Source organism: Chiloscyllium plagiosum, unplaced genomic scaffold (genome assembly GCF_037043375.1).
Source record: "Chiloscyllium plagiosum isolate Xiang-an unplaced genomic scaffold, Cpla_swu_hap1 HiC_scaffold_21, whole genome shotgun sequence".
NCBI classification, from domain to species: Eukaryota; Metazoa; Chordata; class Chondrichthyes; order Orectolobiformes; family Hemiscylliidae; genus Chiloscyllium; species Chiloscyllium plagiosum.
The window spans coordinates 100,928,230-100,953,652 of record NW_028270159.1 but is presented as its reverse complement, the minus strand read 5'-3'; the positions used below and the strand labels follow the sequence as shown (position 1 = coordinate 100,953,652).

The following is a 25,423-nucleotide window of genomic DNA, read 5'->3' as shown; positions in this document are numbered from 1 at the left end:
CCTTCATGCATTTACAGTACCACGAAGGGAACATAAAATTATTCATTGTCATCTGTTGTTGTACAGCTCTTGTCTGTCTCAGGGTATCCTCGGTAAATGTCCAGTGGAGTGTTGCCCTTGTCCCTGTGTGAGCCTGTCTCTGTCTATAAATCTCGCTGTCTAACGGATTAGCTATCTGAAGCACAGTCAATATGTTCCTGTTATACAAGGAGGAAGCAATGGATAAACCTGAAATTACAGACCAGTCACTGTACCCTCATTGGTGGGAAAACTGCTGGAAGCAATTGTGGGGGACAAAATGAATCTGCATTAGAAGAGATAGTGATTAATCAAGAACAGGCAATATGGATATATGCAGGGAGGGCATGTCTGATAGGCTGGATTGAGGTTTTCAAAGATGTGACCAGATATGTAGTTGAGGTCTACAGAAGGTGTCAAATTGGACCTCAGTGAGCTTTATGATAATTGCTGCATGGTGGCTCAGTGGTTGGCACTGCTGCCTCACAGCGCCAGGACCCTGGTTTGATTCCAGTCTTGTGGTGTTTGATTCCAGTATTCGTGGAATTTGCACAATAACTCTGTCTCTGTGTGGGTTTCCTCGCACAATCCAAAGATGTGCAGTTCAGAGTGGATTGGCCGTGCTAAATTGCCCATTGTGTTCAGGGCTGCATAGGTTAGGTACATTAATGAGGGGTCGATGTAGAGTAATAGGGTAGAGGAATGGGTCTGAATGGTTTCCTCTTCAGAGGGTCAGTATTCACTTTAGGGCCAAATGACCTGTTTCCACACTGTACGGATTCAACATTTCTAAGAGTTTCACATGGAGAGCTGATATCAAAGGTTATAATGGTTCCCATGGAATTCAAGGAAATATGAAAAACTGGATCCACAATTGTCTGAGTGGCAGGAAGCAGAGAGTGAAAGTTGAAAGGGGATTTTCTGACTGAAGTTGGCATCCAATGGGACCCCAGGGCTCAGTTTGGGTCCTTTGCTGTATCTGGTTTATTAAACTAAACGATACTTGAATGTAGGGGTAATGACTAGTGAGTTTGAAGACTATGCAAACATTGGAGGGTTGGTAAATAGTAATCAGTAATACGGAGGATAGTTTCAGTTTACAGCAGGGTATAGATTGGCTGATCACATGGGCTGATCAGTGACAAATGCAATTCAATCTGAATAGGTGTAAGGTGATATACTTGTGCAAGAAAACAATGCAAGGGTATACACGATGAATGATAGGACCATGGGAAGCATCGGATATCAGAGGGTGTTAATGTCGATGGAAAGAAGCAACTGAAGGTATCAGGAACGATGGATAAAGTGGATTAGAATGCATGTGATGTGCTTGGCTTCATTCACCGAGGCTTACATTTATGTGCGTGTTTGAACTGTATACAATGTTGGTTTTGCCGTGTTAATTTATATCAAAGGGCAAGAGCATAAAAGGAGATGCTAGGATATATTTCTCATCCAAGCATCGGTGGGAGTCTGGAACGCATTGCCTGTAAGGATGGGAGAGGTAGAAAACATCATCTCGTTTAAGAATTATTTGGATATACAAGTGTGATGCCAAGCTTTCAAGGCTGTGGGTCAAGTGCTAGAAAATGGGATTAGAATAGTGAGGTGGTTGTTTTTGGACAATAACAGTCTGACGGGAAGTTTTTATTGTGTGATGTAGTCCTCAGTGATTCTCTGACACACAGACACCTACCCCACCACCACACACAAATACATACAGAGTCAAGCATAGAAGCTTGCACAAAGTCACCCAGACACACTCTCTCTCTCTCTCTCTCTGTCTCTCTCTCTCTCTCTCTCTCTCTATCTCTCACACACACACACACATGCAATCATCATGTAAAGGGCAGTTACTGATGGGAAATAAATGCTGACCAGCCAAAGATGGCGCCATCCTAATGGTGAGTAACAAACGTGCCGTACTTGAACGTATTCACTCACGCAAACAATATCATATGTAGGCCGACACAAAAGCAAGCACAACTACAATACACTGACAACCAGACAGGAGTGCACAAAAAGTACGAGACAGACACACTTCTACACACAGAGAGGCAAAATAACATACACACTTTATCAAAAACACACAGAGGAAACAACACACGAATGCATAAACACAAACACAGATTGAAATTCTTAATACAAACTCATATCCAACTCAACACTACAGAAACACTTGCACTACCACACAAATACGGAGGAAGTGCTTCCACAATAGTAAATTCATGGGAATCAGTAATGCAGAAGCAATATTCCAATAATTCAGTTCATGCCCTCGAGTCACAGATGTTTAATTCTGCATTCATTAAAATCTGTGCCAAAACACAAAACTCCCTTTTTAACTGCTACCACAATAGTCCAGCTTGATCACTCCTTCAGGGAAGGAAATCTGCCATCATTACGAGGTTCCAGGGTCTGGTTGACCTCTGTGCAATTGGAACTGAGGTGCAAATGCTGGTTTTGGCAGCAACGCGCAGCAATCCACAAATAAAGAGAAAATAAGCAGCGACTCACACTCCCATTCACTCATATTTCAAGACACAATGGAAAACAGAAGGACTGGATTACGATTGGTTAATAAGTTGCACGGATGCTAAGTGATGGACCGAATCGATTCTCCATGACATTGTCGGTGCCCAATGGTGATGCTGAGCTGAGGAGGGAATTCTGACAGTGTTTGGTACTTGAACCATCAAAGTCGTTCTTCCTGGATTTTTCCAAATGACCAGGATCTTGGACCACGTGGTGCAGATGTGAGGCAGAGACCATGTTCATTCAATTGGACAAGAGAGAAGCAGGTCAGCCTTAATACTCTCTGTTCGTTACACCAACTACTGGTCACAGGTCAGCCTCTGTCGGAATTACCAACTGGTCGTCCCAGGCGACTGACTTCACGAGTCAACTTCTTGTTTTAACAGTGCTCTCTGTTCAAGGTTGGACATTGGTTAAGCTTTTTCACCAGTCCATGGCTTCAGTTATCTGATTGGCTGATTTATTTATTTTCACGAGTACCAAAGTTCAGTGAAAAGCTTTGTTTACGAGCAGTACAGGCAGATCATGGTAAGGAAGAATGTACAGATAAAATAAACTTAGACAGAGGCATTCAGATGAAACTTCACAGGGTGTGCGCTAAGCGATATAAATGTTAGCAATATAAGCATTATTTGAGGCGAGAGAGTGCAATCATCTGCCTAATACTGGCTGAAAAGGAGCTGTTCCAGACCCCGTTGGTGCATCGGTCCAGGCTTCTGTATTTTCTGCCTGATGGAAAAAGTTGCAGCAGATCATTGTCTGTTTGGCTGATCTGCTTTCAGTTATTGCATGGTGCTCTCTGATTGGCTGGCTGCCCTTGGACAAGTCTCAGTTGCTTTATTTCTTCAATAATTTAATAATTGCTGTAAAGGGATATTGCAACATGTTCAGGTGTTGCTCTCGAAACTTCGACTGAGTCAACCCATATATGCAGGTATTGATGCAACAATTTGCATCTAACAACATCCATCCAATTTGTTGAAATATATACTCAGACAGTGTGTAATCCATCGGAACAGTTCCTGTAATTTTAGAATACAAGAATTCTACAACATACACTGACCACAGAACGATGAAGTTGCCCGAAATGGTGAAGAGCAAAATCACAGACTTCCTTCTGCTCTCCATCTCTGAGTCTCTGGCATTCTCTCCATTGCTCTGACCTCTCAGTCCCTTATGTACTCGACTAGTCACTAAAATGTGTCATACTGTCAGTGCATTAATCAATAGAATTAAAGTGAACGGAAGTATAGGGGTTAAAATCAGATCCAACCAAACAAATCCCCCCATCCAGGATCAGTATAATAACTTGGTTTTACACTGCAGAGCCATGGTACATTGTCGATTATACTCAATGGCTCAAATGTAAAGTAGTATGGGATGTTTCTTAAACAGAGTAGGAAGCAGGTTACTGTTAGAACAATGGCTGCAGTTTTCTCAGTGCAATATTCCATTTTCAGCTTCTGGCAACAAATGGCCACAAATCAATCAAAGGAGAAAACAACTGTGAACCAGGCAGAGCAGTCTATCATTGCAGAGGCGAGTACAGTTTTGAGGCTGCACACAAGAGCAATATCCAGCAATGTCCCTGGGAAATAATGATAACTGATGTGCCACAACAAGTTGATTAAAAAAAATGACTGAAATATCTACTATTGCCATGGCCACCAGGTAGCGAGTGGTACAGGTATATAGGTCACACTTTCCACGATACAGGATGACAATTGCCATTAAATTAGCTGAAAGGAAAGGAATGGAAAATGATGTGAAAATGACTGAACATACATCCTCCATGTACAATGAAGGTTGTAAGTTTATCTTGCCGACTGAAGGGAGGAAATCAGAAAAGCTATCAGTCAAACTGTGTTTGAACCCCCTCAAATGCACAAGGAACTTTTTTAGAAATGATTGCAGTGATCAAATCTGAAAATATTCACGTAAACAGTTGCGGCTATTGAAAGGAGAAGGAGTCTGTTAAGTGTAATCGGGGGAGCTAATTGCATATATCCATTTCCTTTTGGATCTCTGAAGGAAGACGTTCAGACCTTAATTTCATTGTGTTGTGACAGAATGGTCAGAGGGACAGAAGGCAAGTCAATACGTATTGCTGATGGCGTTGATGGATGAGGAGGCATGTTGGAGGATGAGATAAATATCTGTTCACTGATAAGACAATGGGAAACCCGATAAAAAAAATTCTGAACGAGAAGTGAAGAAGTCAAGGAAGGCTTGTGACAGTGATAGACTGTGTGAAGAAACAGTGTTCTGGAACTTCCACCAATACAAACATTAAAATAAAAGATAACATGTATGAAGGTGAATAAGAAGAGGGGACGAATGTTTCTGAAGGTGACTGCATATGAGTATAAAGCAAAACTATACAAAGCATTTAAGGGCAAATGTTTACTTATGCGACCCTGTGTAGAACATACGTATGCAGGAAAACTCAGAAAATACGAAACTCGGGTAGCAACAACAAGAATAAAAAGAAAAAGTAACAATAAAAAGACAAACGTATTGCCTCTGGAATTAAATAGACAGTATTCAGACAAAATTAAATTAATTAATGATATTCATGCAGCTGAATAGGTCTGACCTAATAGCCACTACAGTGACACTGATGTGTTAACACCAATCGATATCGGGTAAAGCATCAGGTATAATTCAAAACGATAAACTTAACCAAATCATTTTACTCTTCACGACAACTTATAAGTGTGACAATTAATTTAGCACGAAGTATTATGAGACATACAGTAAAAGCAGAGAGCAACATAATCACACAATATCGCTGGCTATTGTCACTTACCAGGAATTCCAATAACAGCAAATATCATGTAATATAATTTCAGCATATCATCAATTGGACGGGACATTTTCAGTGTGAGGTGCTAACTTTCTCTGAGATGCAGATAGTCTCTCCCTGAATTATAAACTGAAGACTTTAATTCCCCAAGTCTTTCAATTGTAGCCTGTAAGATCACCCCTCTAGGGATATGGCGTTACATTTTCAACTCAATGAAAAACAGATCGTGACAACGTTTCTGTGTGATCAGTAACTGAATACAAAAAAAAAAATCTTGAAGAGGTTTAGCAGCAATGCCATAGAATTGTGGTATCATCATTTCAAGCAGAGAGACAAAAGCAGAAAGGGGAGGGAAGAAAATAGAGAGAAGTGGGGTGAGAGAGTCAGAGACAGAGATAGTGTGAATGAGAGTGGGATGGAGAGATTGAGAGAGAAGAACGAGGGAGACAGAGCGATAGACACGTGGAAATTAAGACAGCAAGTGTGAGAGATAGAAAGAATTAGAGAAAAGATGGAGATCGAGATTGACAGGGACAGAATGGCAGAGGAGACAGTATGAGAAAACAGAGATATACAGATAGAGACAGGTTCAGACAGACATAGACAGAATTAAGGAGGGAGAATAGAAACACACACACACACACACACACACACACACACACACACACACACACACACACACACACACACACACATACACACACACACACACACACACACACACATTCAATCCCGCTTTTGCTCTCTAAAATCAATTCTGAAGAATGGTCACTGAAACCGAAAAGGCTATTTTTGCTTCCTAACGACAGTTGAGGCTATATCTGCTGAGTTTCTCCAGTCTGTTTCGTATGTCCAGCATCCCTGTTTATTTGTTTATTTTTAATTACTGGTTCATCCTTGTTTAATAAATCCCAGACAAGTCACCCATTTGTTCGAAACAAAAAATAAAATGTTAAAGATATCATCAAACACAACATGAAGGTCCACAAAATAATGAAAGTACAGCTCCAGCAGAAATAAGGTTGAGCAGAAATTGACAAGCCATTTAATATGGAGGGTGCACGTGGTTTGAGGAAACAGACAGTGCACTTTCTACGATTTGAAAGAATGTGAGGCAATTCCAGTGAACGTTATGAAATGTTTCATCGGTGGATGTGAATCAGATGATTCCTTTGTCAGGTGACTCCTGGACCAGGCAGCACAGAGTCAGAATTAGAGGTACATGGTTTAAGTTTAAGACAGGGACATATGCAATGGATTACAAATTCAGCTCATCAAGGCTGATCCGCCAATCAATATGATCATAACTGATGGAACACGACAATGTTTTTACTCATCCCATCTTCACAAACTTGCAGCTTCACAAAACCTTGAATAAAAGCATTATGAAACTATATTTCCAAATCTTTATTTCGATTGTACATGATTGGGTAGGGAGGAATTATCTGTGGTAGGAATTTGCCAATAACTGCGGACATTTCACGAGTTTGGGATTGGGTGATGTGAGACGAGATTGTTCCAGTCGATTTTGGGGGCGTGAACAACAAACCAGGTTATTGTCTGAACAGCGTTAGATTGGGAAATGGAGAGGTGCAACAAAATCTGAGAGCTCACCACACACCAGTCGCTCAGGGGATGCATGCATGTGCAGCAAGTGGTGAAGAAGTTAAATGGTACTTTGGCCTTGAGCGCGAGAGGATTGGATTACAGCTGCGGCGATGTCTTGTTGCGATTGTGCAGGGGTCTTAATGAGACTCCACCTGGAGTAATGTGTGCAGTGTGGGGTCTCCTTATCTGAGGTAGGATGTACTGGTAATGGAGGGAGACAAAGCATGTGGGTGACATGATGGCTCAGTGCTTAGTACAGCTACCTCACATTGCCAGCTACCCAGGTTCGATTCTAACCCTGGGCGACTGTCTGTGTGGAGTTTGCACATGCTCCCTGTGTCTGTGTGGGTTGCCTCCGGGTGCTGCAGTTTCCTCCCACTGTCCAAAGATGTGCAGGTGAGGTGAATATCCAAGTTAAATTGCCCATCGTGTCAGGTACCTTAGTTAGGGCTAAGGGTAGGGAAATGAGTCTGGGTGGATCACTCTTTGGAGGGTCGGTGTGGACTTGTTGGGCCGCAGGGCCTGTTTCCACACTGTAGGGAATCTAGTCTAGTTTCCAAGACTGATTCCTGGGATGGCAGGACTGATGCATGGAGAGAGATTGGATCTGTTAGGATTTGTTCACTGGAGTTGAGAATAATGAGGTGGAACCTCATCAGACCCTGGAAAGTTCTGCTATGGTAAACACAATAAGAATATTTCCGATGACCAGGGATCCCAGAACTAGGGCGTCAGGATACGGGATGGGTATGTTCATACTGAGATGAGGAGAAATGTTTTCACCCAATGAGTGGAGAACCTATGAATCAATCTGCAATAGGAAGCAGTTCTAGCCACAAAATTGTATGTTTACGAGATGGAAGTCAATGTTGTTCTTAGGGCTAAAGGGTTCAAAAGAAATGGCGGAGAGAACAGGAACAGGGGATTGAACTGGGTGATCAGGCAGAGTGCGTTGAATTGCAGATCAGGCTCGCAGGGCCGAAAGACATACTTCTGCTTCTATTTCCTGTGCTTCAATGATGGACGTAGTGTAAAGCCCTTAAGAATCTTTCTATGTGTCAATATGTGTTTGGGAGGAATCTGCAAACAACACATGACCGGCTGCCTGCATGAAGCTAGCACATTAAGGGCACAGAGTAAATTTCCCAAAAGTGGGACGACTCACACGCACCAATGTGGCTATCTGACCATGATAGCCATGGCCAATGATCTGAAGCCCTGACATATTGCACACCTTATCGCTCTGTCTCGCTGTCCCATCGTCACTTGGAAATATATCAGCGTTTCCTCAGTGCTAATGGGTCAGAATCCAGGGATTCCCTCCCTAAGGGACATTGTGAGTCTGTGCCAGAGTAAATCTCTCACTACGCTGTCCCCGATCAAATATTCCCAGTACAGTGACAGTACGGGTTTGATACAGAGTAAATCTTCCTAAGAAATAAGAAGAGTTTGGTGACGTTATTGAGCTTGTTCTACAGGTCCCCAAGTAGTCAACGGGAATTAGAAGATCAAGTATGCAGAGTGATTGGAGGGACTGGGATTATCAGAGCGTTAAGGGTCCAGATATGAATTTGTTAAGTGCGTTCAGGAAAGTTTCGTTAAGCAGTATGTAAAGAATCCTACTTGGCAAAGAACAAAACCTGACCAATGTTTGAGAAATAGGGCTGGACAAGTGTCACAGGGGACAGTTGGGAGCACTTTGGAACCAATGACTATAGATTATTAATTCTAAAATATTTATGGAAACGGACAACAAGTTCAAGTTCTAAAGTGGGGCAAGGCGTATTTTGATTGAATTAGACAGTAGATTGCAGGTGTGGTCTGGAGTACTTTGTTTGCAGGCATAGTGATCTCCGAAAATTTGGAGGGCTTTAAAAGTGAAATAGCTTCAGTTTAAGGTCTACATGCTCCTGTGAGGTGGAAAGGCAAGACTGACAGGGATAGGGAACCCTGGGTGACCAGACATATTGAGGGTTTGACCCGAAGAAGTGGAGGTATGGCTCAGCTACAAGCATCTGGTACCAAGGGAATCCCTGGAGGTATATCAGGAACGCAGGAGTTTACTGAAGAAGGAAATCAGAAGGGCAAAAAGGGGGCATGAGGTAGGCTTGTCTGAGAAGATTAGTGTAAATCCAAAGAAGTCATTTCAGCATATTAAAGATAAAACAATAACTAGAGAGAGAATAGTGCACCTCAAGGACCAAAGTAGACATGTATGGGTGATGTCCTCAATGAATACTTCTACTCTATGTTGGCTGTGGAGAAATACGTGAAGACTTGGAAACGTGGGAACGTTAGTCGTGATATCATGAGGACCGTTCATATCACAGCAAAGGTGGTGTTGGACATATTAGAATGCATGAAGGTGGATAAATCTCCTAGTGCTGACCACATATATCCAGGAACACCGCAAGAGGCGTGAGAAGAAATTGCCGGGGTCCTGGATACTATTTTTGCATCATTTGTTGGTCTGGTTGAGTTCCTGGAAGACTGGAGGGGAGTGGGTATTGTGTCATTATTCAAAAAGAGCTGGAAAGAAATACCTGGGAACTATAGATGAGTAAACATAAAATTTTGGTGGGCAATTAAGCTGAGAAAATTCAGCGAGGTAAGATATGCATGCATTTGGAACGAGAGGGTTTTATTAGGAATAATGTTGTGCGTGGGAGATCATGCCTCACAGATTTGTTAGAGTTCTTTGATGAAATTATCAGGACGTATGACGAGGGCAAGGTGGTAGAATTCGTCTAGTGGATTTCAGTAAGACCTTGGATAAGGTTGCTCATGGTACGCTGCTCTGGAAGGTTAGAACGCTTGGAATCCAGGGATCGCTGGAAAACTGTATATGCAACTGGCTTGATGGTAGGAAGCAAAGAGTATCAGTGCAAGGATGCTTTTTGTCCTGGAGGTCTCTGACTAGTGAAGAGATGGAAGAATTTGGAAGATGGAAGAGATCGATGCAGATCCCATTCCTGCTATTATCTATATCAATGATTTGGATCAAAGGTTACAAGCATGAATGGTAATTTTGCAGATGACACTAAAATAGGTGGTATCATGGACAGTGAGGAAGGTTATCAGAAATTGTAACAGGACCTTGATCATCTGGGCAAGTGTTCGAGAAATGGGAAATTAAGCTTTGTGTAGATAATTGTGAGGTCTTGCATTTTGGAAAATCGAATCAAGGTAGAGTTTCATGGTGAGTGGTAAGACCTTAATCCGTACAGTGAGACATGGGGAACTTGGAGTTTAGGTGTATGGTTCTCTGAAAGTGGAGTCGCAGGCAGACAGGGCATTGAAGAAGGCTTTTGGCACACTGGCCTTCATAAGTCAGGGTACTGAGTAGAGAAGTTGGAAAGTTATGTTGTCCATGTTTAAACCAAGACTATAAAGAGGTCAGGCGCTGAGTGACCCTGGCGAAACCCAAACTGGGCATCACTGAGCAGGTTATTAGTGAGTAGGTGCTGCTTGATAACACTGTTAATGACTCCTCCTATCACTTTATTGATGATCGAGAGTAGACTGGTCATAATTAGCCGGTTTGGATTTATCCTATGTTTGTGTTGCAGGTTTCTACATTGTTGGGTAAACACCGGTGTTGACCAGTGGTCAGCAAGTTCTGAAGCACATGTTTTCAGTACTATTGCTGGAATGTTATGAGACCCCATTGCCTTTGCAGTATCCAGTGGCGTGTATTGACTTGGCTGGAGGCAGGTATCTGCGATGCTGATGACCACTGGCGGAGCTCGACATGGATCACCCACTTGGCGCTTCGGACTGAAGATTGTTGCAAATGCATCAGCCTTATCTTTTGCTCTGATGTGTTGAGCTCCCCCATCATTGAGGATGTGGATATTTGTGAAACATCATTCTCCAGTGAGTTGCTTAATTGTCCACCACCATTCACATTGGATGTGGAACGACTGCAGAGCTTAGATCTGATCTGTTGGTTGTGGGATCGCTTAGCTCTGTCTATCACTTGCTGTTCATGCCGTTTGGCACGCAAGTAGTCCTACTTGGTAGCTTTAGCAGAGTGACACCTCATTATTAGGTATGCCTAATATGCTCCTGGCATGTCCTCTTACAGTCTAACCACTGCCCCTTGACATTCAACTGCATTACCATCACTGAATCCCTCATTGTCAACATTCTTGGGATTAACACTGAGCAGAAACTCAATTGGACTCACCACATAAACAATAGTTGCAAGAGTAGATCAGAGAAGGATACTGCAGCAAGTAATTCACCTCCTGACTCGCTAAAATCTATCCATCACCTACAAGGTACAAGTCTGAAATGTGATGGATTATTCCCCACTTGTCTGGATGGGTCCAGCTCCAAAACAATTCCGGTAGCTGACACCATCCAGGGGTGTGAAATGGGGTCAAAACTCCTCTCTCCGTAATTCCCCTTGTTTTGAAGGCAATACGATTGATTGTCATGTCGATGCGTGTATCTATGTGTTTGTGCATGTCTGTGTGTGTGCATGTGTGTGTGTGCGCACACGTGCCTGTGTCTGTGTGTGTATCTGTGTGTGTGCGAGCACGCGTGCCTGTATCTATGTGTGTTTCTGGGAGCCTGTCTGTGTGTGTGCCCGCATATGTAACCATGCGTGTGTGTTTTTCTAAGTGTATGTCTGTGCATCTGTGTTTATATCGGTGTATGTTTGTGTGTGTGTGCATGTGCATATGTGTGCATATGTGTGATAATTATTTAAACATGCTGAACACTGAATGGTCTGGACACCGTGCATTTTAGGAAGACGTTTCCATTCGTGGAGAGTGTAGGACCCGATGGAGCAGTCTTACAGGAAAGGGAAAACCTTTTAGAACGGAGGTAAGGAGAAACTTATTCAATCAGAGAGTGGTAAATCTGTGGAATTGACTGCTACAGAGGGCTGTGCAGGATAGATCATTGCATATATTTAAGACAGAAATAGAGAAGTTCTTGATTGTCAAGGTGATTGACGGTTATAGGGAGAAAGTGAGACAATGGTATTGAGAAATTTATTTGCCATGGTTGAAAGGTGAAGCAGACTTGTTGGGCTGAATAGCTCAATTTGTACTCCGACATTTTGTAGTTTTAGGGTCATATTTTGCGTCTGTGTAAGTGTCCATCAGTGTTTGCAATGGGAATCACTTTGCTCTGATGGACGTTTGAATGAATGAATGAATTAAAATGTGGTGAATCTAAGACTCAGAGAATCTCTCTCGCTCTGTCTCTGTGTCCCTCTTTAAAGTAATACAATGCCACCCTCTGCTGGACAGCCCATGCCACAGCACCAGCAGCGTTGTCTTTTTGAGAAAACATCAGTCTGAGAATCTCTCACATTGCACGTTTATTTCACATTTCAAAGAGACCATTGCAATGTTGTCCCTGAGGTATGACGTGAAAAATCGATGAGGGTAATGCAGTGGATATTGTCTATATGGATTTTAGTAACACCTTCAATTATATCCCTCATAGCAGGCTAATCCAGAGTATTAGGTGCATGGGATCCATGGTGACTTGGCCGTGTGGACAGAAATTGATGTGTCCATAGAAGTGGTGATGTCGGTGTTGGACTGGGGTGAATAAAGTTTAAAATCGCACAACACCAGATTATAGTCCAACAGGTTTATTTGGAAATACTATCGTTCAGATCGCTGCTCCTTCACCATGTCGTTCGTAGGACAGGATCATAGGGCACAGATTTTAAAGTAAAAGATCAAATCGCCTTTCAACAGATGTGAAGTATTGATCAAAAATAGATTGCTGTATAGAGGTGCTGAAAAAGCACAGCAGGTATATTGCTGATGATGGTTTTTTGCCCGATACCTCGATTTTCCTGCTCCTCGAATGCTGCCTGACCTGCTGTGCTTTTCCAGCACCACGCTAATCGAGACTCTAATTTCCAGCATCTGCAGTGCTCACTTTTGCCTAAAAATAGAATGCTCTTCTTTAAGTACTTAGAATGTGGATGTAGATTTCTCTATTTTAATATTTATATCTAAGAACTTCCTTCAAGTCACAGTCTCGAGATAACTTAAGGTTTCATCTGAAAAGGTGACATCTCAGCTGAGAAAATGCATTAAAGGTGTAAGTTCCGAGTCTATCTGTCTCTCAAACTACAGTCAGGTTGGTTTTATTTCCAAAGTAGGAATTTATTAAGTGTCACATGAACTGATTGCCTTCTGGTTGTGTACTTTTAGAACAAAGTAGCAAATACAAATCGGCAAATGCAAATTCACCCCCAGACAACAGTGAAAGATGCAGAAAATGAAATAAAATTCACTCAGTGTCCTCATGAAATGGGCCACTCAGAGGTGCCTGTGTACAAATGCAGCAGAAACACTCTATTTAATGTGTATAATGTGAGGAATAGTTCTGAAAGACAGATTATTTCTGCATTGCAGGGAGAGCATAACACACTATTTAATGTGTATAATGTGAGGAATAATTGTGAAGGAAAAATGTTTTCTATGTTGCACAGGGAGCAGAACGTTTCTCCACGGATTGTGTTGCACTCTGAGAAAGGTCAGTCCAGTTTCAAACCTGTGCTTCTTTGTGTGTGTGTGTGTGTGTGTGTGTGTGTGTTTCTTTGTGTGAGTGTACGTGTGTGTTTCTCTTTCTGTGTGTGTGTTTCTATGTGTGCCTGCTTCTGCGTGTCTACGTGTGTGTGTGTGTGTGCATTTTTCTGCTCTGCACCCATTCACAGGAAATTATGGCAACTTAGAAATGTCAGTTTATATGCAGAAGATTACATGTGGAGGGGAATGGAGTAAATCATTAGTCGGGATAAAGCCTATTTAGAGAGAAAAACAGTTGATCAGAGAAAGGTGAAATTAATGACAGAGGACGCGAAGGAAGGAATGGAACGGTAGTCCTGTTGGCGACAGGAACAGAACTTCTCCAAGGTTGGCATGCCTGGAAGAGACGTGGCAGTGAGTTAAATACTGAACCGACCTATCAGTCATTCATTACACATTTCCCACAAAGCTATCTTCTGCATATAAACCGAAATTATTCTACTACCACCAGTTCTGAGGTAGAGTCACTCAACCTGATAAGTTAACTCTGATTTCTCTCCAGAGATGCTGCTGGACTTGCCCAACATTTCCAACAATTTCTGTTCTTGTTTCAGTCATAGGACTGGCGATTGGACTGTCAATAAACAAAACTTTCCCATTCTCTTCGGATCAAATTATCTCCTGTTCTTAGCATTCGACCAAACTTTGTAAGTGTTTGCAGAATAATCAGGAAAGAGGTCATCAGAGCCTGCTTAGGGTTTCAAAGAAGACTACTCCACGTGTCATGCCCAATTGCAGCATAACAAAGTATGCAGGGGGGCCCACGTGACAATGTGTCAGCGTGAGGACAGCTGTGATACTTACACCGGAAATCTGCACATCTCGACATGACAGAAGCCTCAATGTGCAGGGACCAGGAGGGCGAACTGTCAGGCGTTGAGTTCCCTAACGAGAGAGGTTGAGGAGGAGAGAATTTACAGAAGGGAAGGTTACATGAAGCTTTATAAATCAAAGTGGGGTGCATATCCCTCAATTCCTTTGCTTGCCAAAAGAAAAAGAATACGATATCAGATTGAAAACGAACAACTGATCCGTTTGTGAGAGAGATTTGCAAACCTCTCTCATCGTTTATTTCTGATGTGCAGCGTAACATCTTTGCTGAACGGTCTGATCTTAATTCTCAGACTATGTTCACTCATTCAACAGTCCCTCAACAATTGAAAACGTAGTCTTTTCGTGTTGATACCTTGTGGGGCATAGTGCAGATTGCACCTTAGCCTTCTAAATGCTTGTGAAAATAGGCCTCATTTGTATAAGAAAAATCAAAAGTTGCTCAAAAGGTCAGGCAGCACACGCGGAGAAAAAGCGCAGTTAACATTTCAGGTCCAGTGACCCGTCTTCAAAAATAACTAGCATGACCTGTCCTTATACAACCGAATGAATCCGGAAAAGATGACAGAACACAGAAATCTGAAATTGCTCCAGCAGCGGTGAAGTTGGGAGTCTCTTTCTGTGGAGAATTGTAATGAGAATGCTGCTCGGTGAATTGTTATCACTGTTCTGGTATCTGGCAGATGAGTCAGTGAACTGGAGACATTATTTTTTCAGATCAGCACCAGATTAAAGGAAGTTCAACGATCATAATAGCACACCAGAGGAGCCCAGAAAAGTAAGGTTGGTGTCGAAAACTTTCTAAACTTGATTAGTTGGTCTGAGTATTTTTCTGCACGAGATGTTCTGTCCCTTCAGGCAGCTGACAGGCTTCTTATTTGAAACTCTGAGCTGATACAATCCCAGAGACATTGCCTTATACTGTGTTAAAGCTCCTTGGGGAGATCAATGTTACAGCATTACCCAGCTTAGTTACTCTTTTTCAAATTTCTGTAAATGAACAAGTTCATTACAATAACACGTTTAATGTCAAATTATGAAGGCGCTTTGCTGTTCATGCACCGTGATGAAGTAACAAAAACAGAATCTGGGATCTGCCAGCAATAACATTGTCCACTCAAACACCATGAGCTTCGTCCGGAGATCACAAATTATTTCAAACAAAGCTGCATAGAGACAGTTTATTCCAAGTGCAAAAATATGTCTCAGCGCTGTCGTTCTGTGTTCTGGTGTAGCAGCTTCCCCATTACACAAGAACATTTAGTTGATTGAAATGTGATTCCTCTCACACTCTGAATGTGCGTATTGCTGCCAAGGTCAGCAATTATTCCCTATCCCCAAGTGCCCCAATTGAAGTCATATGAAGAAGAAATTGATGAGAACATGCTGTCTTTACAAATCTCATTTGGCTCATCAGGGCACCAATGCTGATATTGATCCTTTGATGAAGGCTTATGGTAATTATAACACTCATGGACTAGAACCACCTGGACTCATTGCTAGTCTGCCGTTGAGTTTCATTTGTTTCGATATTTGCTTCAGAGATGTTACTCAAGACATATGGAGCAGGTTGGAATGATGTCGGTCCTCCTTTCTCAGAGTTAGGGACACCACAAGAGCCCACAAACATATTTTCTACTTATTAATTAACAGAATAATTGGTGTGAATAGATTCATAACAGTACTCTGCAACTGCTCTCTGAACCTGGACTGAGTCGCCGTGTAAGTAAAAGTGTTTGTGCAGCAATTGATGTTCTGCAGAATATACCCAACTTGTTCCAAAATATAAAATGAAGTATCATCAAAGTAAGATGAAACGTTAAAGCAATATAGGACATATACAAGCCACAAAAGTATGAAGCTTCCATAAATGGCGAAGAGTAAAATCACAGATTTCCTTCTGTTCTGCATTTCTGGGTCACAGGCATTCTTGCCCTTGTTGACACTCCTCAGTCCTTGTCGGACTCGACTTGTCAATAAAATGTGTCTGACAGTCAGTGCGTTGAACAATATCATTAAAACAAATGGGGGTATTGGTGTTAAAATTGTATCAAATTGAGAAAATGCTAACCACCCAGGCTCAGTATGAAAACTTGACTTCACAGAACAGAACCATGGTACATTGTCAATTAATTCTCCAGGTTCATATCCGAAGTAGAAAGGAATATTTTTCAATAATAATAAAATGAATGTCATTGCTAGAACAAAACCTGCGGTTTTCTCTGTGCAATATTTGATTTTCTTCTTCTGGTAGCAGATGAACATAAATCGATCAAAGCAGAAAGTGACAGTGAACCAGACTGAACAATCTGTGGCTGCACAACTGAGGACACTGAGAATGCTACATACAGGGGTTATGTCCAAGAAACACAGCGGGAAATAATAGCTATTCATATGTCTCAATATCACCTCAATGATAATGAGCAGTAGATCCGTCACTGCCATAGTGACGAGGTAACACGTGATGCAGTTGCTAAGTCCACACTTTCTCCGAGACAGGATTATAATGGCCATGATATTGACTGCAAGAGCAGGCGGTAAAATAAAGGGAATTAGTCACAAACACATTTTCTTTCATGAGCCTAGACATTTTGGTGTTGAAGTTAGCACCCATAACAATACATTGAATATGATCAGATGTTTATGAATGTCAGTCAATGGTTCACATCTTCTCAATATGAACTGTTTGGATTATGAACTGAATTAGGTGAGAGAGAGAGTGGTGTTCATCATAGGAGGGGGAACACATAATTTTTATGTAGACTGCCCTGATTAAAACAATTACTGTATTAATAATGCTCAAGTCATCGTATTCTTACCAGACCATTTAGCTGCTCTCTCTTTAGAGAGAAATGACTGGTGATGATTTAACCTTAGGGCCACCACGCCTCAGGTGAGTGAAGAGAGTGAGTAGGAGAGAGCTTCATGTTCATCTCAGATAGTGATGGGAATTCCAAGGATGCAGAGATTTAAGGAAACGGTGCAAGTTAAATAAGTGTATCTCGTAGTGATTGTAGGAGAATGCAACAATGTACATCAACACAGAAACAAACAAAAAAAAATTAGGATCCGGTATACACGATTTTGCCCTTTGAGCCTGTGCAGGCATTCAATATGATCGTGGATTGTTATCCAACTCAGTCCCCTGTTCCTTCTTATCTATCCATATCCATTTGTTTCTACAACGCAAGGGCTATAATGCAAATCTTTCTTGAACCATACAATCCTTAGGCCTTGAATGCATTATCTAGTAATACATGCCACAGGCTGTGGGGGGAAAAATATTCTTAACATCTCAATCCTTCATGTCTGTGACCCCTGGATCTCCAGTTGCTGGTCATTTGGAACATCCTTCCTGTGTTTACCGCGAACAGTCCTGCTCGGATTTTACAATGTCCTATGCGAGTTCGCCTCTCATTCATCTGAACTCCAGCAAATACGAAACGATCTGATTCTATTCTTAAGTGGAAGGCAGGGTTGATTCAATGAAGTCAAGTGTATGATCAAAGCCAATAAGTGTCAAGTGGAGAGTGATCCAATGTCGGGCGAACAGTGCTACCTGACCCTGCATTAGCCTTTCGCTGTCTTGTCAGGATACAATGGAATACAGGAAGAGAATGAGGAGGCTCTGAATGGATCATTTAAGCAATTCGGCAGGAGATAAAAATGTCGGTCCTCCACAGTCATAAAGCTGGAATACTGCTGCTGCCATATGCTGATAAAAGTGGGAATATGGGGATAGACCAGATTAATGCATAGCTGAGGAGCTGTTGCAGGCGGGAAAGTTTCACATTTTTGGATCATTGGAATTTCTTCTGGGGTAGATGTGACTGGAGTGGAAGGACGATTGGTGCTGAATCAGAAGGGAAACAATATACTAGCGGGGAGATTTGCAGGAGCTCTCGAGCGGGCTTAAACTCAATAATTGGTGAGGGGTCAGGGGGTGGGGAAATGATAGTGAGAAAGGTGCTAAGTTTGAGGCTGGTACCGTTGAGAAGTGGAGCAAGTCAAATGGTTAAGGCAGGAGGGAAAAGACAGCAAATGCTTTAAGACTGATAAATCACACTTCATTTGTCACAATGTAAGACGCCTGACAGGTAAGGCAGATGCACTCAGTGTGGTTGGTGACATGGGACTGGGACATCACAGATATTTCAGAAGCATGGCTCAAAGCAGGGCAGGACTGACAGGGTTCTATGATTACTGGTAAATCAGTGATTACTATCGCTCACAGTACAGTTAGATCTTCATGGTGTGGTATTTCCTGCTGTTATGAACGCAAATTTTGTGTGCCTTTACCATGATCACATCTCTAATTTGTGCAACATTGATTTACACAAGTGCTGGGATCGTCTGAGGAAGCCACCGAGACTGAATACATGTTAAAACTATCACAACATCAGTTTATAGTTTAACAGGCTTATTTGGAAGCACCAACGTTCGGAGCACTGCTCCTTCCCTGAAAGCTAGTGATTACAGATAAGCCAGTTGGACTATAACCTGTCGTTGTGTGATTTTTGACTTTGTCCATCCCAGTCCAACACCGGTTTCTTCACATCATGGTTACTGAATATATTGATATTCGAATAATGAATCCCTCCAACGAGTGGCCATTTGACCAAATGATCCAGTAGGTGAATTAACTTTGCAAACTTGGATGGTGGCACACGATCTCAATAAAACATGGAATCCTCTCCATATAATGAACCAGACACAGTGTAATTTAACATTACATTGTGTTCCTCCTTCGCCCGGACAATTATTTCCCCTCAAGTGGAAATCAAAAGTCCGCAGTGCTGCTAAATGTCAAAGATGGGCAGAATTAGCAATGTGTGTGAGACATAAGATCAGGTGTTCAGGAAATGAAATCGAGCAAAACGGCAGAGTTAAACGAGGAAGATCATCTTTCTGGATGTAGCAAATAAATGGGAATGCTGGAGATCTGTATCAAAATCAGAAGCTGTGGGGGAAACTCAGCATGTCTGGCAGAATCGATGTAGAGAGGGAAAGCAGAATTAACGTTTCGAGTGCAGTGCGACTTGTTCAGAACTCAATGAAGTCTGGACTCGAAACGTTAACTCTGCTTTCTCTCTCTCTCCACAGACACAGATAAACCTGCTGAGTTTCCCACACTTTCTGTTTTTGTAACATGTTTGTTTAAGTTATTTGTTATGGCTAAGCAAAGGTTTCAGGTTGGCTCGGTTAAATGGGGCTGCAGGATGGCTTAGTAGGAAGCACGGCTGCCTCACAGCGCCAGGGACCCAGGCTGAATATCATCCTCGTGCGACTGTCTGTGTAGAGTTTCCACATTCCCCCCGTGACTGCATGGGTTTCTTCCGCCTGCTCCCTTATCCTCCCACAGTCTAAAGATATGCAGTTTGGGTGGCTTGGCCTGCTAAATGGCCCACAGTGTCCAGATGGATTGCCTGTGGGAAATGCAGTGTTATAGGGATAGATTAGGGCGTTTACTCTGGCCGGCATGTAATTTGGAGAATCTTTGTGGACGGATTAGGCCAAATGGCCGGTTTCCATACTGCAGGGATTGTATGGAAATTCTGATTTATGCTATAGAGGCAGACCAGAAAAATGAACTCAATTCCCTACCCTGCCTGAGGTTACTACGAAGTACTTCCCTCCTCAATCTCTCCCCTTACCTCAGACGTAATGATCCTTGAGTTCAAACACCACCAGTCAACTCTCTCTCTCTCTCTCAAGTGAAATAATGGCTCTCTTTTTGGGTGAGAACATGCTGATTAGCACTGAACAAGATAACGGAACAACATGCGACTGCCTATCAATCCGACAACAAAGACAGTAACCAAGTAAAAACTGAAATAACTGCGGACGCTGGAAACTAAATCAGAAATGGCTGGAAAAGCTCAGCAGGTCAGGCAGCATCTGTGGAGAAAAAGCAGGGAATATGTTAAGTTTGATTTCTGTCACAGATGCTGCCAAACCTGTAGAGATCTCACAGCAATTTCTGTTTTAGCAAAAACAATAACAGTTCCCCAACAGATTCAGAAACCTGGACTAATTATTGTCACTTACCAGGCACTCCAATGATGGCAATGATTGCGTACACTATTTTAATAATACTGTGGAATACTTCAAGCATTTTGTTCTCCGTTAATTGGTCTGTGATTTTGAATCCGAATAATTTAAAATTAAAGCTTGACGTTGTTGCAATCTGCGATTTATACCTGTGGGAAGACTGTAGGGAATTTACAGTTGTCATACCTCTTTGCTTGAGATCCAAGAAACAAGAATACCCATTTGTCAAAAATAAAGACAGCAGACTTGAGGATTGGGGGTCGTTTTGATTTCAGCAAAGTAGAACAAAGTGTTGATTAAGAGGGGAAGAGAGAGAGAATGAGTGTGAACATGCACAGAATTTTTTTTAAAATTCTCAAACATATTATGGGAATGTCAGGAGAAAATGATTAATAAGGAGGAATAACTCAAAATAAGGGAATTAAAACTGTGGAAAATGGTTGAAAATCCTGGAAATACATATTTTAGTTCTGTCTTAACAACGGAGGGCGTAAATAAAGCACTAGTAATACTGGAGACAGAGTCTAGTGCGATGAAGGAGCCATTGAGGCTCTTCAGCCCATCGAGTTTGCACCTCAAAACAAATTATCCAACGTCTGTGCTAGACCTATTTTCCAGCATTCGGCCCATAGCCTTGAATGATCTCACGTTTCGAGTGCATACCCCAATACTTTATAAAAAGATTTTTAGGTTTCTGCCTCCACTATCCTCATAGGTCATGCATTCCTGACACCCGCCGGCCTCTGGTTTCCCACATTCCCCTTTTAACCTCCTGCTTGTCACTTTAATATCATCCCCCGGCTCGGCCTTCCTTATTATTGATCCTAAGCAAACAGCCGCTTGTTATCCACATTGCCATGCCTCCCATAATCTTCAACACCTTGTTCAGATCCCCAATCAACTTTCTCTGCTCTAAACAGAAAATGAAGGACACCATCATTCGTCAGAAAAATGGTGTTGGGTAAACGGATCACATTAAAGGCTGATAAATCACTCGGCTCAAATAACCTGCATTCCAGCGTACTTAAGGACGTGGCCACTAGAATATTGGATGCATTGATGATGACCTTCCAAGGTTCTATTAACTCTGGAACAAACGAGCACAAAACATAAGAGCCAGGGATAAGTTGAGGCAATTCAAACCTTCAAGCTAGCTGCACCATTCATTGGTGATCTCAGGTTGACCGCAATTCTATTTTCCTGTCCCCTCTGCATCGCCCCTCAATCATTACTGATTAAACACTTGTCCATCTGCTCCTTAAATTTACTCAATGTCCCTCATCCACTGCACTGTGGGAGAGTGAATTTACGACCTTTGAGAGATGTAAATCCACCACATTTCTGCTCCCCCTTACCCTAAAAATATGACCTCGACTTCTTGACTATGAGAGAACATCCTCTCCCCGTTTACTTTGCCAATCCCCGCTACTCAATTAGATCTCTTCTCATTCATCAAAACCCCAGGGCGAATAGGCATAATCTGCTCAATCTCTCTTCACAGGACAGTTGCTGCGGACTGAAGGGTCACTAATGTAGGTTAGATTAGATTAGATTACCCGCAGTGTGTAAACAGGCCCTTCGACCTAACAAGTCCATGCTGACTCTCCGAAGAGAAACCCACCCCCCTATATTTACTCCTGACTAATCCACCTAACACTACGGGCAATTTAGCATGGCCAGTTCTCCTAACCTGCACATCTTTGGACTGTGGGAGGAAAGCTGAGCACCCGGAGGAAACCTGCGCCGACACGGGGAGAACGTGAAAACTCCACACCGACAGTCGCCCGAGGCGGGAATTGAACCCGGGTCCCTGGTGCTGTGAGGCAGCAGTGCTAACAACTGAGCCTCCGTGCCGCCCCGTAATTCTATTATTAAATGTGAGAAAACAGCAAAAGAAAGATGAGTTGGCCTGAAATCGAAATCGGAACTAATGCAGTTTTGGATTTTTTTTAAAGCTATGCTTAAACTTCACCTCACCTCAGACATCCATAAAGTGATTTCAGCTACTTTTCTGAGACCACATAAATATCGAACATCATCAAACAGGGAACGTGCAGGAAGCACGTTCCAGAACCAGGCGTCAGAATGCAAATGATTGTTTTTGTTACTTCATTTACTTTGCAAAGATAGGGGATAGTGAATATTATAGCTTAAGTTCGTTCTCTGTTAGTAAAGACAGTATAGATCTGAACGGCTTCATCAACTGTACACAAGGATTTATTTGTATGAAGAAAATGTAATTTTGTATATAACTCTGTGTATTGCGCCCTGCTGTTCTTCAGCTAAAATGCCAAGAGGTTGATTGCAAACACAGAGAATGGTGAACATCAAGGCTTCATTTCTTCTCTGTATGTAAAGAGTGTATAGATGTGAACACCTTCGTTAATTGTACATGTACATAAGGATGTATTTTTATGAAGAACGTATATTTTTGCAAGAAAATCCATACGCTAGTGTACAGAAACGAACTACTTTAGTGACTATTTGCGTCCATGAAGATACGTTTATGAATAAAGTATGTTTCTGAAATTTAAAAAAAAATGAGGACAGAGTGTTGCGAAAGATGGACGTGGTCTCATCGCCACCGAATGGTCCAGGTAGTTGGATCGCTCCTTATCACCTGTCCCTCATGCAAAGAGAAACACCTTTGACCACAGTCTCTCAGGAAGTGGAGAGTAGGTAGCTTTCCTGAGATACTGCGGAAAAATCTGAGGGTGGGTTCTGTCGCGCGCTTCCCTGGGCAGGCTGTCAGATTCACTTAGTAGAATGCCTCAACAGCAGCATTTTGCAAACAAGAACCAAGACATGCCATGGTTAGTGTCGAGAAGAATACTGCCTGTCAGAAACCACATATATGCCCGGTGGATCTGTACCACCATACGCTGCCCTCGAAGCTGTTGGGGGTGTGGGAGTGTGGAGATGTACTATAGACTATCACACATCTCTTTCTGGAATTTGCCTTTGCCAAGTCTGCAACAGACATCGACTGCGCCTGGAGGACCAAGAGGTTGATAAAAAGACGCTCATTGATGTGTCCAAAACTAGTTGGTCTTCCAGAACAAGGAGTTGATCCTGACAGATGGGCACATTCCAAGGTCCAGAACTATTTTGTGAGGGCCACGCGATAGCTTGAGGCAGATGCCTCCATGGTGCAGTGCTGAAAGAACACAATTTAAAGGTCTTTCAGCCAATGCACGATGAAGCTCCATTCAATTATGGGATCCTTCCAGTGCCTCAAATGTACTTAAGTATTGCCTTTATGTGTAAGAGACGTCTTTGGCTTTTTGGAGCGAGTCAAACTCCTTTCTTTGTCCCTTGTCATGCTGTTGTACAGAACCATCCTACATTTGTGACTATTTCTATATAAAGGTCTTTCAAATGGATGAAATATATTTTTGAAGTAAAAAGAAATGCATGAATGTGGTATAATAAAATATTGATAATTGAAAAATGACTACGCCAGTTCATATTCGACGCGTGATTTAAAGCTCTATTTATAGGCAATGTATTCAATACAATAAGATAGAAAGGAAATTTTCCTCGCAATCCCACCTAATTTCTTCAGAATGCCTCTGTCTCAACTTTTCAAAGTTAAAACTCATACAACAGCAGGTTATGGTCCAACAGATTTGTTTGAGAGCACTAGCTTTCGGAGCCCTGCTCCTTCATCAGGTGGCTATCAAGCTAGACCATAAGACACAGAATTTATAGCAAAACCTTTCAAGGTCATGCAACTGAAATGATACATTGAACAAACCTAGATTGTTGTTAAGTCTTTCACCTTTTAGAATAGATTGCAGGTTTCGGTTCATTAAATGGGAGGGTGAACAGCCTTGGCCTTGGTGCATATCGGCAGCAACGATAGAAGAAAAAAACAAGATGAGGTCCTGAAAACAGAACTCAGGGAACTGGGAGAGAAGTCAAAAAGGAGGACTCAAAGGTACTGATCTCGGGATTACTACCAGCGTCACGTGCGAGCCAGCGTAGAAATGAAAAAATAGGCAGGATGAACACGTGGCTTCAGGGGTAGTGGAAGAGGGAAGGGTTCAGATTGTTTGAACATTGGGACCAGTTCTGGGGCAGGTGGTACTATTACAAATCGGACGGTCTCCACTTGAACCAGACTCGAACCAATGTCCTTGGGGGAGTTTTTGCTGCTGCTGTTGGGGAGGTTTTAAACTAATGTGGCAGAGGGCTGGGAACGAGAAGAGAAGACAGGTAGACAGCGAGGTGGAAACTGGAGACTATAAGAATCTTAGAGTTAGCATTATTAAGGGGAAGAGGAGGCAGAGAGGAAATGAATGCAAAATGACTGGTGGCCTGAATTGCATATACTTTAATGCAAGGAGTATAGTGAGAAAGGCAGATGTACGTATGGCTTGTATTGGTATTTAGGAGTATTATATTATTGCAATCACAGATACTTTGTTGAAGGAAGGGCATGATTGGCAAATAAATGCTCCAAGATATAGACGCTTCAGATAGGAAAGGGAGAGAAGTAAAAGGGGCGGGTGGCGGAGTTGTATTGCTGGCAAGGGAAGGTATCACGGCTACACGAATGGAGGACACTATGGAGCGCTTGAGTCGTGAGGCATTATGGGTGGAATTGAGAAATAGGAAGGGTGCAGTTACATTGTTGGGGCTATATTACAGGCATCCCTAAAATGAGCATGAGGTAGAAGAAAAAATAAGTCAAAAGATTATGGAAAGATGTAGATGCAACAGGGTGGTGGTGATAGGAGATTTTAATTTTCCCAACGTTGACTGTGATACAGTTAGTGTCAGAGGTCTGGAGAGTTTTCCAGAGCAGTATTTCAATAGTCCAACGAGGAAAGGCGCCATATTGGATCTGGTATTGGGGAATGAGCCAGGCCAGTTGGTAGAAGTCGTGGTGGGGGATTTCCTTGGGTACAGTGACCACAATTCCATAACTCTTACAATACGCATAGACAAAGGTGATTGTGGTCTAAAGGGAAGAGTACTAAACTGGGCCAAAGCCAATGAA

At 42.3% G+C, this 25,423-nt stretch overlaps 1 pseudogene; it reads right to left on the bottom strand.

The window, feature by feature from the left end:
• Positions 1-3,381: 3,381 nt before the first annotated feature.
• Positions 3,382-5,429, bottom strand: LOC148146548 (putative G protein-coupled receptor 139; annotated as a pseudogene).
• Positions 5,430-25,423: the final 19,994 nt, after the last annotated feature.